At 34.5% G+C, this 17,254-nt stretch overlaps 3 long non-coding RNA genes across 3 annotated transcripts; 2 read left to right on the top strand and 1 right to left on the bottom strand.

Moving 5' to 3' along the window:
- The first annotated feature begins 106 nt into the window (after positions 1-106).
- LOC110937229 lies at positions 107-1,567 on the top strand. Its single transcript, XR_002590648.2, has 3 exons — positions 107-493; positions 1,409-1,425; positions 1,549-1,567. It is a non-coding gene; the product is annotated as an uncharacterized LOC110937229 (long non-coding RNA).
- A 386-nt stretch (positions 1,568-1,953) lies between these two features.
- Positions 1,954-4,434, bottom strand: LOC110937228. Its single transcript, XR_002590647.2, has 4 exons — positions 4,123-4,434; positions 3,544-3,598; positions 2,796-3,389; positions 1,954-2,181 (listed from the first exon to the last, which is right to left on the bottom strand). It is a non-coding gene; the product is annotated as an uncharacterized LOC110937228 (long non-coding RNA).
- A 74-nt stretch (positions 4,435-4,508) lies between these two features.
- Positions 4,509-5,707, top strand: LOC110937230. The gene is made up of 3 exons (XR_002590649.2): positions 4,509-4,559; positions 4,935-4,992; positions 5,190-5,707. It is a non-coding gene; the product is annotated as an uncharacterized LOC110937230 (long non-coding RNA).
- The last annotated feature ends 11,547 nt before the right edge of the window (positions 5,708-17,254 follow it).

The following is a 17,254-nucleotide window of genomic DNA, read 5'->3' as shown; positions in this document are numbered from 1 at the left end:
AATGAAAGAAATTAGGGCCACATGGCATCTTCTAATGCAACCACAGCTAGGTTTAGGCAGGAAAACTAATGGGTAAAAGTTATTTGTATATGGACAGACACGCGGTGCCCACACCCAGTTTTTGACCCGGCAATGTAAACCTTCTAAAACAATAACAAATCCAACATCCCCTCATACGCACAAAACTTTACCACGTTTCAATTGAAGTCGGCAGTGAGCAATCTTTCTATGATAATTCTTCTACCTTTTCAATCTTCGTCTAGGTTTAAATCATCTGTTTGCGATAATCCCTAACTCAATTTCATTTTTTGTGAGAAACAAGCCGTCATCTTCAATTGGGTCTGATTTCATCTTTTGCGACAAAAAGTCTGATTTGATTGGATTCAATTTCATCATTTGCTACGGACAATCCTAGCATTCGATCGGTGCTTCCTTCATCTTCAATTTCGCAGAGTTGTTCTCCTTACCAAAATCGTCTAGCTTATTCTCCAAAGTACAACGTTTCTTCTTATTATTTGTATGTTTTTGTTTTATGTATCGTGATGTATGTTCTTATTGATTTGAAGCTCAATCGAAGCCATGTTCCTTTGTTTTCTAAAATTACTGTGATTTTCAATATTGCATAAGATTAATTATGTGTTTTTTTTGGATGATTATTGACTTTGTGCATTCGTTTTCTTTCAATCTTCATCTATCTCACCTAAAATTAGGGCTTTGTAAAATCTAAAAATACGTTTATTTTATTTTATACCTTCTATAATTATTTTCTTTGCTATAAAGTTTTGACATTTTTAATGTAGAAATTGACCATTTGAGTGTCGGTAGTGGTATTTTGATAAACATATTCAGATGAGTTTGTCATGTTGAAGGACACAAAAATGTTAGTTTTAAGTTAGGTGTAAATTTGTATATATCTATAGTTGAACTTCAATTTCGATATCGTGATGAGTTCGACGCTATTAAGGGAGTTTATTATGTTCAAGAAGATACGGATGTTAGTTTTAAGTTAGGTTTAAGTTTTAAACAATTTACATCTTGACTTCAATTTCGATAACATTATGCGTTTCGACACTATTAACTGTTAGTTTGTTATGCTGAAAAAGGTAGGAATGTTAGCTTAAAGTTAAAAAAATTGGTGTTTGAATAAGATTTGGAATGTCAATTGAGTATTAACTTGCATTGAAATTGAATCCATAATTGTGATCTTGAAAACAAAAATGAGAATAATGAATCATAAAGTAATTTGTTGGAGTGTGGGACTATGTTATAAGGATTCAAGTGTTGGCTTTTGTAGACAAAGAAGTAGATTGTTGGGTTTTGTGGGAGTGTATTTATTTATATTGTGTCTTGGTTCTTTTTGTTAGTCTATCCTCAAATTTAGTAATATATTGTTTTGCACTTCTACCAGGTCTCAAACTACTAAAGGTATTCTCGACACTTCATTTTCTAGTAATCGTCACAACATGCTTGCAAATTATTTTTATTAAAGAGGTAATAATAGATTGGTTTAATATTTATATTCATCTTATAATTTCTTACTTTTTTCAGCCATTGCTTGCGTGGTGTCACTACAAGAAATCAGAGATTTAGGGGCGACAATTGTCGCCCCTATTGATACAGAAAATCGCCTCTAAAGGTATTAGGGGCGACATGTCGCTGCTAAAATGTCGACCCTAATGCCTCGTCACTATTGACCTTTGGGGACGACAATTGTTGTCGATAATGGTGTTGAATCTTTAGGGGCGACAATTGTCGACCCTAAAAGTTCATTGATGACATCAGCATATGACCTCACGCTTATACATTTAGGGACGACTTTTGTTGCCTCTAAAAGTCCATTCCTGGAAAAACTAGATTTTTTTGTTTTCTATTTTTTTGCCGTTTTTTCAAATACCAAAACCTGTTGTTCTTTTCGAGACATACCCAGCCATTCTAACCCAAACATAAAACCAATATCAAATCAAAAATAAGCCATAATAACATCACGTTTCACATTTCACGTTTCTAGTTAAGTTATAAGTCTAAAATAAAACATAATAAACATCAAGTTTCTTTTTTTCATCATTCTTGATCCTCATCCATGTTGTCTTCATTGCCATTCTTTGAAGCCTTCTTAGAGTTCATGAATTTTGAGAGGCGTTCTAAAAAACTTTCGTTTTCAAACAAACCATCAAGAAAATCCTACAAAATAAAATATAGATTATAAGTTCAAACAAACTACATATTTCCAAGCACAACATTAACCAAATGGGTCATTAAACCTGAGCCCACTATAACATACTTAAGACATCCAACTTTTAACCAAATCGGTACTAAATAGATGATATTAAACATTAAACTTGTGTTTGTATTTGCTGGATCTTTGTTAGATAACCTCAACTAGGTATTCACCTCTTTCAACTTCAAAAAACTTGTAAAAAATCTTTTCTTTGCAATGCATACAAAAATCCTAATAATATTAAAACCAAAGCAACAATTCATCCTACATCTAAATTAACCTGAAACATAATCAAACAAGAATTCAAACTAAGCAGATAAAACCCTAATTAACATTATCAAAAGCATGAAACAAAGATCCAGCAAATACAAACACAAAAACCCAAATTTTACCAAATCAGATCCACTAGTTAATCACTAGCAGTATCATAAACAACCAAATGTACAAAGAATAAAAGCATAAAACAGAGATCTAACAGGCATATTAAGAAGATGGGACACCTAGGGTTATGAAAGGGACGACTGTAACACACTTAAGAAATCCAACATTTAACATATTAAGGTTGATCCAACTTTACCTCTGTAAGTGCTGGAGGTGTTTGCTCCTTCTCATGAGGACCAACGCAACTCGGTGGTGCGAATCTAGATAGTGAAGGTTTACGCCCCATACCTATATAATGCCCGCGTCGAGCACCAAACACCTTTTCAAATACTTGAACTTCATTCACTTGTGACGAACTACCTTCTCCAAATTCGTCTTCTATGTTGGGTTCACTTTGGGACTCAAACTCTATCTTTTTACTAACCAAAACGAAACCAAAAACCAAAAAATGAACCGAAACGAAACAATCAAAACGAAAAAAAAAACTGAAAAGATCGAAAACAGTTTGGAAAAACCGATCGAAACGGAACAAAAAAAAACCGAATCGAAATCGGCCAAAACGAAACAAAGAAATGAAAAAATCGAAACCGAACCGAAAAATCGACCAAAACGAAATGAATTAGGAGATCATGGTTTGCAATAATGATGTATAAGTACTGATAAAATTCAATATACTGACCATCTAAACAAAATAAATAACAATAATGATGTAAAATGAATCAGGAGATCATGGTTTGCAACAGTGGCGGATCCATGATTTTTCGTCAATGGGTGCACAATATGGACAAGTCTACATGGGTCAAATAGACCAGGGAAAACAGTCAGTTAGTGATATGTTAGAGTAAGTATGCTAAATTTAACCACTATCTAAAGCGATAAAAATAACGCAATCAAAACATGTGTACAGAGCAAATGGAGAGCAAGAAAGAACTTGATTTACTAACCTTTTAGTGGTGCATGACAAATGCTCGAGGCCTTGAGTGGGTGACTGCCTTCAAACTAATCCAAATACAAAATATGAGATTGAAGTCTGTAATATAATAACTCAACAGTAGCTAATTAACATCAAAGAATGACATAAATAATGACGAGTTTGAAAAAAAATAAGCATTTGACAAAATAATTTGATGACATATATAATTTCCTTTAACTCTTAGTCACTTATTTTTTCTAATGTACAGGAATTTAAAATTGACCGAAAAAACTCATAACAAAAATCAAATAATGTGATACGGTTGAAAAAAAATCAAATACACCAATAAAATATTTATTTTTTTAATCCTCTAACTAGAAAATTTAAATGTGGTGTCATATCTCAACTGAAAAAAGCTTGCTTGTGGAGGCACTCTGTAACTTTGAAAAAACAAATGAAAAGCGAGACCATAAGATCATCCCCCCTAATTGTGATTTTAACAACAGAATACACAGAATACACGGAATACATATGATTTGAACACCAAAAAACACTAAATAATTGTGATTTGAACATCAATCTTAAGGATTAAAGCGATTAGGGTTCTTACCTACATAAACCATACAGAAACCTTGCGATTTGAACAGCACATTGCTTCAAAAGGCTGAGAAATTGATGGAACAAGAGGCTGCTAGTAGCGTGAAGGGCAGCATTCTTCCTACTGGTGGCGTGGCAGGTAGGGTTTGGAGGGGGAAGGGGGAAGTGTTGCTTTGGAGGGGAAATGGAGAATGTCTGATGGGGGGAAACAAGCCCGCCAAGGGTTTTAACTCACAATTAGGGGCGATTGGGGAAAAATAATATCAGCCATTGGATTATTTACCTAATCTATGGCCATGACTTGTTGTCCAAAGCTAAAACACGGATTCGTCCTTTAGGGGCGACTTTTTATATGTCGCCCCTAAAGATGTCGCCCCTAATGCTCTTTTTTCTTGTAGTGTGTAAGAAGCTACAATGCACAAGTAGTCAAGCACTAAGTATGAAAATCAGGTTCTGAGCTTATGAGAGTGTTTGAAATCACTTAGCTAAACTGCTTATCTAATTATTTATGAGAAAAAATAAGCAGTTTGAAGCTGTGTATTCCGACTGATTATTCAATAATCCACAATGAGTTGAATGTAACTTGTAAGGTGAATCAAGCATCGATTATGGTCTTCGGTTGCCTATTGATCTAAACAAATGAACAAAACACTGATATATCCAAGTCCAATGTTGTAAAAAAAGGGTTCGCTTTTTATTTAATTTAATGGTGGAAAACATACGTGCACGCTTTTTATCAAGCATCAATTATGGTCTTTTGCCTTTTTTTTTCTTTTCAACTCCTCAAATAATCTTCGTTGCTGCTATCTCATGTGTGCTTTGCAGTTATGGGATGCTTTATCTTAAAGAGTTGTCATTAGTCTATGGCAAAGTTGCTTGAATGGTATATATTGTACAAATTTCTTATAATTTCATTTTTCTCATGTTGACTCATTTTAATTTCTAACGTGGGAAGAGCTTGAATATTGAATAAGTAGATTTCGTGTTTGGTTATCTTTATAAGTTTACGCATAGTTTCTTAAGAGTGTAGATGTTTTCATACACCTAATGATCTTTATTTCGGTTCGTCATTTTTGTTAGGGAAGTTGAATGATATACTAATAAAAAGGGTTGGGCTTGATGTCCACTTGCTCTGCGGTTTGCTTTCAGTGTGGTTTTATGCATACCATGTATTCGATGATAAATGCCAATGTGGTTTTAATATTTTCTTATGTCAAATGTTTTATTATAGAATCCATCTCATAAATTAGCTTCTAGGAAATCATGTTGTATATTTTTTTATGTAAAATATTATGTCAACTTAAGTGTAGTTTAATTAGTTTTTTATTGTGCTGATGTAATCAAAATGTCAGAGCTCATCTCCTTCTTTTTAAATTTCTATTCTTGAAATATTGAATATGGACAATAATGGTACCGGTACTAGTTACTGAATTTCCCGAACTGAATCGATTTTTGGTATCGACATTTTGCGTTTTTGGTACCGCTATTCATCGGTTTTTACCTTTAAATACTGCTACCGAATCATACCGTACGGAGTATTTTCGGTACCGGTACCCATTTTTTGAGATTTTTTGTACCGGTATTTTTGGTACCGGTATCAGTTGGCACCGAGCTCATTCTTAACAAAACATATATCTACTCTTTTATCTTATTTCTTTCCCTTGTATTGTATACCTGTTGAAGTTGGGTATAATGGTTCAATATTTGTAATTCACTGTCTTATTTGCAGAATGTTTCAACCTTTTCCAACCATGTTGAATAAAGAATGTTTCATTTGATGGTGTAGCCAACAGTTAAGTAAGGTAAAACATCGGGTTTAGATCTTGCTTTTGAAATTGATATCAGGAAATTTGATTTAAGACCGATAATTTGAGTTGCTACTCTTTATAAGTAGTAGTTGTGTATTCTGTTAAAATGAAAACTGACTTTTATATACAAGGTATAGCATGATTAACAAGACTGACAAAGAAACTCTTACATCAGACCCAAATTTGGTTAACTTATATTGACTTAACAATATACCCATGAAAGTTATAGTCAATCTCCACATGGTATTTTTTGATATAAAATTTGGATTATTAGGTCTAACTCTAGGCATTCGAGCAAGTCTTAAAACTACATTTTCTAGAGATGTGGATAGGTGAACTATGGACATTGAATACAGACCTGGATAGGTGAACTATGGACTTTGAATACAGGAATTCAATTACGTGAATATAAAGGTATATTTAGACACCATAACCCAAATGGCCATTGCTTACACGACTTTATGATCTTCAATATTTAGGTGTAGATCAATCTACTATTGTTAAACTTGTGAGTTTGTGTGTTGTTCTAAAATAACCTGAACCATTGAGAATTTCAAAACCTTATCTTTTCATCTAAAGTTGACTCGTGGCCTTAACCCGTGACTAAGTTTATAAAAAAATTATAACTCTTTTTTTAGCGAAGACATTCATATGTCAAATTTTTTGTATGATTTTAATTATAAATAGTTTTTAATATAAGTAACTTGTTCGAGCCTGGGAAGAAATCGTGGGTGATAACCTAGTTTGATATATAAGAAAAACCAAAACAAAACTTATTTGAAAAGAAAAAAATACTACTAGAAAAGATCTTAGTTTTGTGATATTCCTACCAAAAACTTATTTGAAAAGAAAAAAACACTACTAAAAAACTTATAAAAAAACTGTTACTACTTTTACCAAAATTTTCAACGCATTTCCTACGAACGAAAATACCGACACCTTTCCTACGAAATTCCGACGAACAAGAAAGGATCTAAGTTTTGTGATAAAAAAGTGACAAAAAGCCACAAATTGGTATGCGTAGGAAAAGTGTTCCAAATTTCCCACGGATTTCCGATAGAATTTGTTTTCATTTTAACCACTAGTAGGAAATGCGTAGTAATCTGATTTATCATAAAATATATTCATAAATAAATTAAACTAATGATATTACAATACAAAGTTTTATTATTTATAAAAAAACATATGTTATTTTTAAATTAATTTATTAGTATTCATAGGAAGTGTGTCGGAAATTCTGACAAATTACTGACGGAATGGATAAAGTTTGTTTTAATACATATATATGTTATTTTTAAAAAAAAATTTATTAATTGTAGTAGGAACTGTGTAGGAAAATACCGACGCAAATCCTACGAAATACGTTTCATTTTAACAATTCGTCAGAAATTTGTCAGAAAAATGAATTTAATAGTTCCGTAGAAAATGCGTAGGAATCCAAAACAAAGGCCTTAATGAGCCATTAGGATATATCACTCAATATAACGTGATATAACCCTTCAACATCGAATATTACATAATAAAGGCCTTAATGGTCCATTAAGATATATCAAGGCCCAACACGGTGTATTAGGGCATATATTAATTGTAATTCTTTGTTACGATATAATAGCACTCAATACATCGTGATGTAATCCTTTAACATCGAATGTTACATCATAAAGGTCTTAACGGGCTTTAGAGATATATCATGACCCGTCACGGTCTATTAGGGCATGTATGACTTTGTAATTCTTCGTTACGATATAATAGCACTCAATACAACGTGATGCAACCCTTCAACATTGAATGTTACATAATAAAGGTCTTAATGGACCTTTAAGATATCTGAAAGTCTAACACAATCAATTAGGGCATGTATGACTTGTAATTATTCGTTACGATATAATATCACTCAATACAACGTGATATAACCCTTCAAAATTGGATGTTACATAATAAAGGCCTTAATGGGCAATTAAGATATATCAAGGCCCAACACGGTCTATTATGACATATATGACTTGTAATTATTCGTTATAATATAATAACACTAAATACGTCGTAATGTAATCCTTCAACATCGAATGTTACATAATAAAGGTCTTAACGGGCTTTTAAGATATATCAAGACCCATCACGGTCTATTAGGGCATGCATGACTTGTAATTCTTTGCTACGATATAATAACACTCAATACAATGTGATGTAACCCTTTAACAACATCGAATGTTACATAATAAAGGCCTTAATGGGCCACTAAGATATATCAAGGCTCGCATGGTCTATTATGGCTTGTAAGACTTGTTATTGTACATTACGATACAGGATCACTCAATATGACATGAGATAAACCTTCGACCCCAAATGCTACATAATAAAAACTTATCCAATTAAATTCTTGTAGGCCATAATAGGTTTAATAAAATGATCCATGAGCCACAAATTGCTTAAAGAATATATCTTTTAATAAAACTGTCAGACGACTCTTTATTTCTCGCTCAAACGTTCTCATCTCCATGAAACCCTGGCACTACTAGAAAAAAGACTCTTAATGACACATATACAACGACACATGCTAATTTTATGACATTCAAAAGCGTATCATGTAAAAAATGTTATCGTTTGTAAAATCAGAACATTTTAACGTTTCTTTTTGTGTGTCACCGTTTAAAAGTCATTTAAATAAAAATAAAACCCATAAAAATATACATGTCATCTTATTATGTTTTAATTATTAAATAATTATACTTCTTATCGATGATTCCTTGGTAGTACCTGTTAAAAGTTGCATCACAACATGTAACACCCCGCCCCTACTAGGGTTGTCACTATAACAGTAATCAGAATCAAACGTCATTCCATTAAATAACTTAAAACGTTAATAGTTTGCAATAATTACAGAAAAAAGAACATTATTAATATTATAAAAATCCTGTGAGTCTTTCATCCCCTGAGCTCTCTTTCCTAGTCTTCTCAGATAAACTTGTAAGCTAACGTACATAAAACACATATGCACGCTTGAGTAAAACTTACTCAGTGGGACAACAACTATAAAGCGTATAAACCCTTAACTATATCTATATAACAACCAATATACGTAACACATTGAGTTAGCCACATTCGGTGAGTCACATTCGGTAGTTCGGTGCGTAGTTAGTTTGCATTCGGTGGTCACATAATCACATTCGGTAATTCGGTGCGTCATATTCTATAACTCAGTGCGTCATATACGGTAATTCGGGGCGTCAAATTCATATTTTCTATAAAGAATATTACTATATCCATTTACATATAGCATATCACATAATCGTAAAGACCACAAAAGCATATAAAAACCACTTTAAATTTCTGACAATGAGGTTGCAAAAATCTAAATCCGTACACATAAGTTGTTTAGAGTCCATACCTTAATTGCGAAAGCGAAACCGTAGATAACTCGTGCACGTGAAATAAATGTTGCAAAGCCTACAATTATATTCGCAAACATTAAATCTAGTGTTCGTGTCATTGATACGTTTTATTAAAAGTATTCTTAAAACCCTGCGTTTAAGGAGTTTGAAGCTTTCAAAGGTTGATGATGTTTATCAGTTAAAAAAATTAATAAAAAAGCGTTTTCCTGAAAAAACAAATATAATAATTTAATTGAATGAAGTACATCGTTGCCTCTTAGTATTAATCAAAACAAGTTTCATAACTTATTTTATGCAAAATAAAATATACTCAATTTCTTTACTTCATTTATGATCAACTATGTGATGTCTTTAGAAATAATAAGTTTTACTTATCATAGATATAATTAGACAATTTGTTAATTTCACATAAACTCAGATTTACAGTATGCATGTATGTATCTAGGTTCATGGTTTCATTTTGGAAAACATATTTTATTACGTATGGTAACATGTTCATACAAATTAAATAAATAAATAAGTGTACATGGGCATCATGCACGAACCCATGACTTCTGCTTTGCAACTAAGAGCCTAACTAGTGGGTTGGCTCGCTTGTTTGGTTTTGAACAGAAACACAGTGCATTGATTAGTTCGTCACTTCCCCAATCTAAACTCTAACAATCAGTCCCCACTTAAAAATCTTGCAAAAGAAATTTGTTTCTGGTGATCACAGAATATAGTTATAATAATTGAAGCCATAGCGCTTTTCGACGGACGATAACAAAAATAGGTAGGAAGACACAAGAGTTACCTCGATTGGTGCTTGATTCAACGCCGGCGGACTTGGCTGGAAACCGAGTTCAGCAACGGCGGTGGCAACACAGCAACGGGGAGGCGATTGAGTGAGGAAAGGAACCGGTGAGTGTGGCGCGTAAAAAAACAATCGCAACATCTAAATATATACGGTTCAAAACGCGTACATCCATTTTGTAAATTCCTATGATTACGGGTGATGATTTGAACTCGGTTAGGAAAGATTTTGACTACTAAAATACGCGTAATATGATCTCAAATTTCTTGGTTCGAGATTTGGATTAGTTTGGCAAGTTTCTTCATTGATTTGGAGTAGATTTAGGGGGACCAAAATCAAGCGGAAATGGTCGGTTTCTGGTCTGACAAAACATGACCGGAAGGAAGCAAAAAAGATGATTCTCTAAGAAATTCACACATTGGCCCCTTGCACTTCCATAAATTTTTAAAATAGTCCCATACACCTTTATTCCCAAAACCTAACTACTATTTTCTTATTTTGTTTTATTCATTAGTTTAAATAACATTTCTATAATAATTTTATTTCAGAAAAATGTTAATTAAATTGTATAACGACGTTTTCTTTTATATTCACTTTAAATGTGACAGTTTATTTTTTTAATGGAAGAAAAAAATAATAAATAAATAAAGTAGTATTTAATAACATACATTTTAGGATTTCGAAAATCGGGTTATTACAATTATTATCTCCTTAAAAATAATTTCGTCCTCGAAATTTCATGATAGCATATCTCAATCATTAATCATAAAACGATGGTCAAGAGAAATTCTTTATTGAAATCAAAACAACGTTTCAAAGGAGTTCAAAATAAGAAAGGACAAACTCTTTAAAATCAAACGACAATAATTTAAACAAGGGAAGCCTTTTTCTTATGGTTCTTAACCAATCACATCATACCCATGGTGTTTCTTTGCAAGCTCCGTTGGTTTATTATCAGCGGTTAAAGCAAACACTTTACCGCCAGTAGTGCGCGGCACTATGTTTGCCCGAGTAGCAGGTGTATCAGTATTCTTCCCAATGTACTTAGGTGGATGTGGGCTGTCCCTAGATAAGTGTCCGGGTTGTTTACATCTAAAACAACCTCCTGTGAGTTTGAGGCATACGCCGTCGTGGGGTTTCCCACATCTGTTGCATAAGGGGTGAGGTTGCTGTTGGTTTGGCAGAGGAGTAGTTTTACTGCTTTAAGAACCCCCATGTTGGTTCCCATTGTTCCGATTGGAATTTGACTTTTGGAATCCAGTGGTTGGTGTTTGAGAAGAGGATTGTCCAGAGATTAGGGCGGGATTATTCTTGAGGTTCCCATCGTATTGCAGTTTCATTGACTTATTTGCAATTTCAAGGTCTTGTACTCTATTTGCCACCTCAGTGACATCTTTTGTGACAACCCGAACTTGAAAGGTTAGTAACATTTAATCTTGTGATTTAAACTCCTCGTTATTCCTCCTTGATGTGTTACACGCTCCATGCTAGTGTATCCTGTTTAACGATTATGATAACTTTGTTACATATTTGTATATTATTATAATATAATTAGGCCACACCTTAGTGTTTCAAATAAACGGTCGCATCTCAAATCCTCGAACCCCTAAGAGAACCAAATTGGACTAGAGCCCAAACCCGCCATCACCTTTACCCATTACATTCTTGTTTAGGGCGGCCCAAGTGGATGGGCTTGAGCCCATTTCGGCTATCAGGTATGCTTGGGCCGATGAAGGTCCAAGTGGATCCACTTTTGTGTTATGGGGGCCGGCTATTAAAGATTGTGTATACACATGGTTACGTAACAAGATAATACATAGCAAACTAAATCCTACCCTCCTCTCAAGAACACGCACGGCAACAGGAGCCCCCACCCCCATTGAAGACATCATCTTGTTTGAGCGAATCGTTGGTTAGTAATTCGTATTTGTGCGTTGAAACTCATTTGTTATCTTGTTTATACATGTGCTTGATTAACGTGAAGTGTTTATTCGTGAACTATGATAATTATGTATATGAACAAGGTAGTTTATTAGAATGGAAAACTGAGTAATATAATTCAGTAGATACGATCAGCTATGTGATATATGAATTGGAAAGTTACTTGAAATTGGTTATTGATGAATCTGTGAATTTATGTCAGTAAACTAGGGTTCCGTAATAGATGATGTTGCACTATCAGATCTGATGATGTTAATCTCTGCTAATGATTAGAACGGCGAATAGGGTTTGGAATGGATGTGACAGTCTTGATGATTGTTGTTTATTAATAAAAAGAATGTAGATAACCATATACAATTCTAGGGAATTGATATATATATGTAGTTCTATCGGTCCAATATGTTGAAGGCATGTGACCCATGTGAAATCTAATCAAGTACTAAACATATTTCTATAGTATTGTCACTAGACATACCATGTGCAAGTAATGATGAAATGATGTGTTGGATTGGGAAATTGGAATATGTGAAAGTGGCGGCTCTATTCTTGGATTTGTGTAGCATGCACAATATAATTTTAGTATACAAAAGTTAGTGATGATCATGATGATATTTGGAGTAATAATTCGATGATGTTGTTGTGATATTATTATATATTTTAGTGCTTAAGGTCAAAGAATTAACATAGAGTTTTGATGCAAAACTAAGACAGACTCGCTAATTATTGGGATGACATTTAACAAGTAGCGATATTTGATATCAAGAAGGTTTGATAAACTGAACATATTAATAAATGTTTATGCTATGTGTAAATGTTTCCTGAGATTGTTTAGTAAACTAGGAATTTCGTGAGGGTTAATAATCAATGGAATTGGGGAGGTGTAACTGGGCTAAAGAGTTAAAACAATAATTCATATTTTAGATTGGGCCTCATACGGTAGCTGAGCCACACACTCTTCGATAATCACACAGTAAATTGGTCACTATTTAGTCTAATGTAATACACTTGAGGTGAGTCTTCGATTAAGTGGGCTGGTAGTGTTTGGGCCGAACACGGTTAAGGGGGTGAATCAAACAGGGATTAGTGAATGAACTTGGAAACAAGCTGAATGTGTAATATGTGTTTTTGGACTGTTATACATTGTATGCACATTGTTGACTTCTTGACTTATGGATATGTGAAACTGATTATAATGATAATTGTGCTAGGACTTAATTGATCTTTGTGAAACAGAGTAGTATAACGTACCGAGCAAACCACAGGTGAGTTCACTGCACTTTTCTAAGCATGCGTCCCGGTGGTTTGGGACATTTGGTAAACGTTTCTAAAGGGAATATTGGGTAAACTGTTTAATTGGGATGTTGGTTATTGAACACAGTGTAAATCATGTAAGACCCCGTACATCTACCGTGTTGCTGAAGAAGCAACGAGGTATTTAGTTGATAGCGCTATTAGGTTTGGCACCCTCACACCGGGCCGAAAGGACGGGCGTGAACTAATTACCTGGACTTCATGACCAATGCCTAGTTAGAGGCATTGGGGTTGGGCATTCTCATCGTGTACATATAAGACCCCTTACATCTATTCAAGGTTGTTGATACCTTGACCTCATGACCAATGCCTAAATGGAGGCATTGGGGTTGGGCATTCACATCTAGTCGCCACATACGGTAATCGAGTAATAACAACATCAAATCAAATCAAGTTATTGAACTATTGAACTGTTGAACTGTTTTATACACATACCTGGTAACCAAACGCGTTGACAAAACTTTGAACTCACCAGCGTCGTTTGGCACACTTGTCTGCATGCTTGCAGGTCTATAGGCTTATATCATTTGGAACTTGCTGTCTGGAGTAGCTGGAGTGGTCATGCGTCGACTGAAGGGATTCATGTGATTGAACTATTGATATCATACATTGGTTTTTGAAACAGTTTAACATTGGGTTACTATATGCTTCCGCTGAACATGTTGGTTTTCATTTACACTCGTTGATGGTATTTTACAATAATAATTAAGGATTTTATTTTGAAACTTATTTGCGTTCAATGTAATTAGTGGCTCGTTATTGGTACGTCACACGCCTAACAGGGACATTTCCCTAGGTGGTATTTTGGGGGTGTGACAGTTTGGTATCAGAGCCACTGTTTATAGTGAACTTGGTTTTAAAACATTTTTATAAAACCAGACTATAACCGAACAGTTCTGAAAACAAGAATACGACCATGACACTCAGCTCCAGACTGCAAGGTTCGTCTCTCGTTTATTTAGAGTCCATACCTTAATTGCGAAAGCGAAACTGTAGATAACTCGTGCACGTGAAATAAACATTGCAAAGCCTACAATTATATTCGCAAACTTTAATTCTAGTGTTCGTGTCATTGATACATTTTATATAAAAGTATTCTTAACACCCCTGCATTTAAGGAATTTGAAGCTTTCAAAGGTTGATGATGTTTATCAGTTAAAAAAATAAATAACAAAACTTTTTCCTAAAAAAGCAAATATAATAATTTATTTGAGTGAAGTATATCGTTGCCTCTTTGTATTAATCAAAACAAGTTTAAATATACTAATTTCTTTACTTCATTTATGATCAACTATGTGATGTCTTTAGGTATAATAAGTTTTACTTATCAAAGATATAAATAGAGAGTTTGCTAATTTCACATAAACTCGGATTTACAGTATGCATGTATGTATCTAGGTTCATGGTTTCATTTTGGAAAACACATTATATTACGTATGGTCACATGTTCAGACAAAAAATAAATAAATAAATAAATAAATAAGTGTACATGGGCATCATGCATGAACCCATGACTTTTGCTTTGCAACTAAGAGCCCGACTAGAGGGTTGGCTCACTTGTTTGGTTTTGAAACAGAAACACAGTGCATTGATTAGTTCGTCACTTCCCCAATCTAAACTCTAACAACCAGTCCCCACTTAAAGTCTTGCAAAAGAAATTTGTTTCTGGTGATCACAGAATATAATTATAATAATTGAAGCCACAGCGCTTTTCGACGGACGATAACAAAAACAGGGTGGAAGACACAAGAGTTACCTCGATTGGTGCTTGATTCAACGCCGACGGACTTGGCCGGAAACCGAGTTCAGCAACGGCGGTGGCGACACAGCAACTGGGAGGCGATTGAGTGAGGAAAGGAATCGGTGAGTGTGGCGCGTAAAAAAAACGATCGCAACATCTAAATATATACGATTCAAAACGCGTACTTCCATTTTGTAAATTCCTATGATTACGGGTGATGATTTGAACTCGGTTAGGAAAGATTTTGACTGCTAAAATACGCGTAATATGATCTCAAATTTCTTGGTTGGAGATTTGGATTAGCTTGGGAAGTTTCTTCATTGATTTGGAGTAGATTTAGGGGGACCGAAATCAAGCGGAAATGGTCGGTTTCTTGTCTGACAAAACGTGACCGGAAGGAAGCAAAAAAGATAGTTCTCTAAGAAATTCACACATTTTCCCTTGCACTTCCATATATTTTTAAAATAGTCCCATACACCTTTATTTCCAAAACCCAACAACTATTTTCTTATTTATTTTATTTATTAATTTAAGTAACATTTCTATAATATGTTTATTTCAGAAAAATGTTAATTAAATTGTATAACGACGTTTTCTTTTATATTCACGTTAAATGTGATAGTTTATTTTTTTAATGGCAGAAAAAAATAATAAATAAATAAAGTAGCATTTAATAACATATATTTTAGAATTTCGAAAACCGGGTTATTACAATTATTATCCCCTTAAAAATAATTTCGTCCTCGAAATTTCATGATAGCATATATCAATCATTAATTATAAAACGATGGTCAAGAGAAATTCATTATTGAAATCAAAACAACGTTTCAAAGGAGTTCAAAATAAGAAAGGACAAAGTCTTTAAAATCAAATGACAATAATTTAAACAAAAGTCTTTAAAATCAAATGACAATAATTTAAACAAGGGAAGCCTTTTTCTTATGGTTCTTGACCATTCACATCGTACCCATGGTGTTTCTTTGCATGCTCCGTTGGTTTATTATCAGCGGTTAAAGCAAACACTCTTCCGCCAGTAGTGCGCGACACTGTGTTTGCCCGAGTAGCAGGTGTATCAGTATTCTTCCCAGTGTACTTAGGTGGATGTGGGCTGTCCCTGGATAAATGTCCGGGTTGTTTACATCTAAAACAACCTCTTGTGAGTTTGAGGCATACGCCGTCGTGGGGTCTCCCGCATGTGTTGCATAAGGGGTGAGATTGCTGCTGGTTTTGCAGAGGAGTAGTTTTACTGCTTTTAGAACCCCCATGTTGGTTCCCATTGTTCCGATTGGAATTTGACTTTTGGTGTCCAGTGTTTAGGGTTTGAGAAGAGGATTGTCCAGAGATTAGGGTGGGATTATTCATGAGGTTCCAATCGTATTGCAGTTTCATTGACTTATTTGCAATTTCAAGGTTTTGTACTGCATTTGCTACTTCAGTGACATCTTTAAATTCTTGATTCACAATTAACTATTTAACCCTTTCACATAGAGCCCATTTCAATATCTAGGCTTGTGCAGCTGGGGTCCCAGCTTCAGATCCAGCGAAACTAGCAAGCCTTGTGAAGCGTTCCATGAATTCTGACATTGGTTCATCTTCTCTCTACTTAATCGATGCAAACTCTCGAATGTATTCTTCCCTGAATGCAACCGGAAAATATTGTTGGTAGAACAATGTCTTGAAACCCTCCCATGTGAGTGTAGCAGCAAATGTATCACCACCTCTTGAGCGTTTAACAGTTTGCCACCACGTTTAGGAGTTGTCTTCCAGCTTGTAAGCAGCCAAACTCGCCTTGAACTCATCACTCACTCCTAAGGCTTCAAAAATTTTCTCAATGTGATCAATCCAATTTTGTGCTTCTATCGGTGTAGCACTAGAGCTAAAGGATCGGGGATGTTGCTTTAGGAATCTTGAGAGCCATTTGTGAATGTTAACAATGAGCGGTGAAACAGTTTCTTTCTCTTTCTTGGCTTTGGGTGGCGAACGAGGTAGGGTTGGCGAACGTGGTGGGGTTGGCGAACGAGGAGGAGTCGGAGGTGCCTTGTCGTTCATTTCTTCACGCATTTGTTGCATAACAAACTGCATTAGGTTAGGAAGTAACTTGGCATACATGTTTTGGGTGACGGTTTGCATTAAATTAGGGAGTAGTCCTTCGACAGCAC

Source organism: Helianthus annuus, chromosome 4 (genome assembly GCF_002127325.2).
Source record: "Helianthus annuus cultivar XRQ/B chromosome 4, HanXRQr2.0-SUNRISE, whole genome shotgun sequence".
Taxonomy (NCBI): domain Eukaryota; kingdom Viridiplantae; phylum Streptophyta; class Magnoliopsida; order Asterales; family Asteraceae; genus Helianthus; species Helianthus annuus.
Note: the sequence above shows the minus strand (reverse complement) of the source record. Positions and strands in the feature narration are given on the sequence as shown.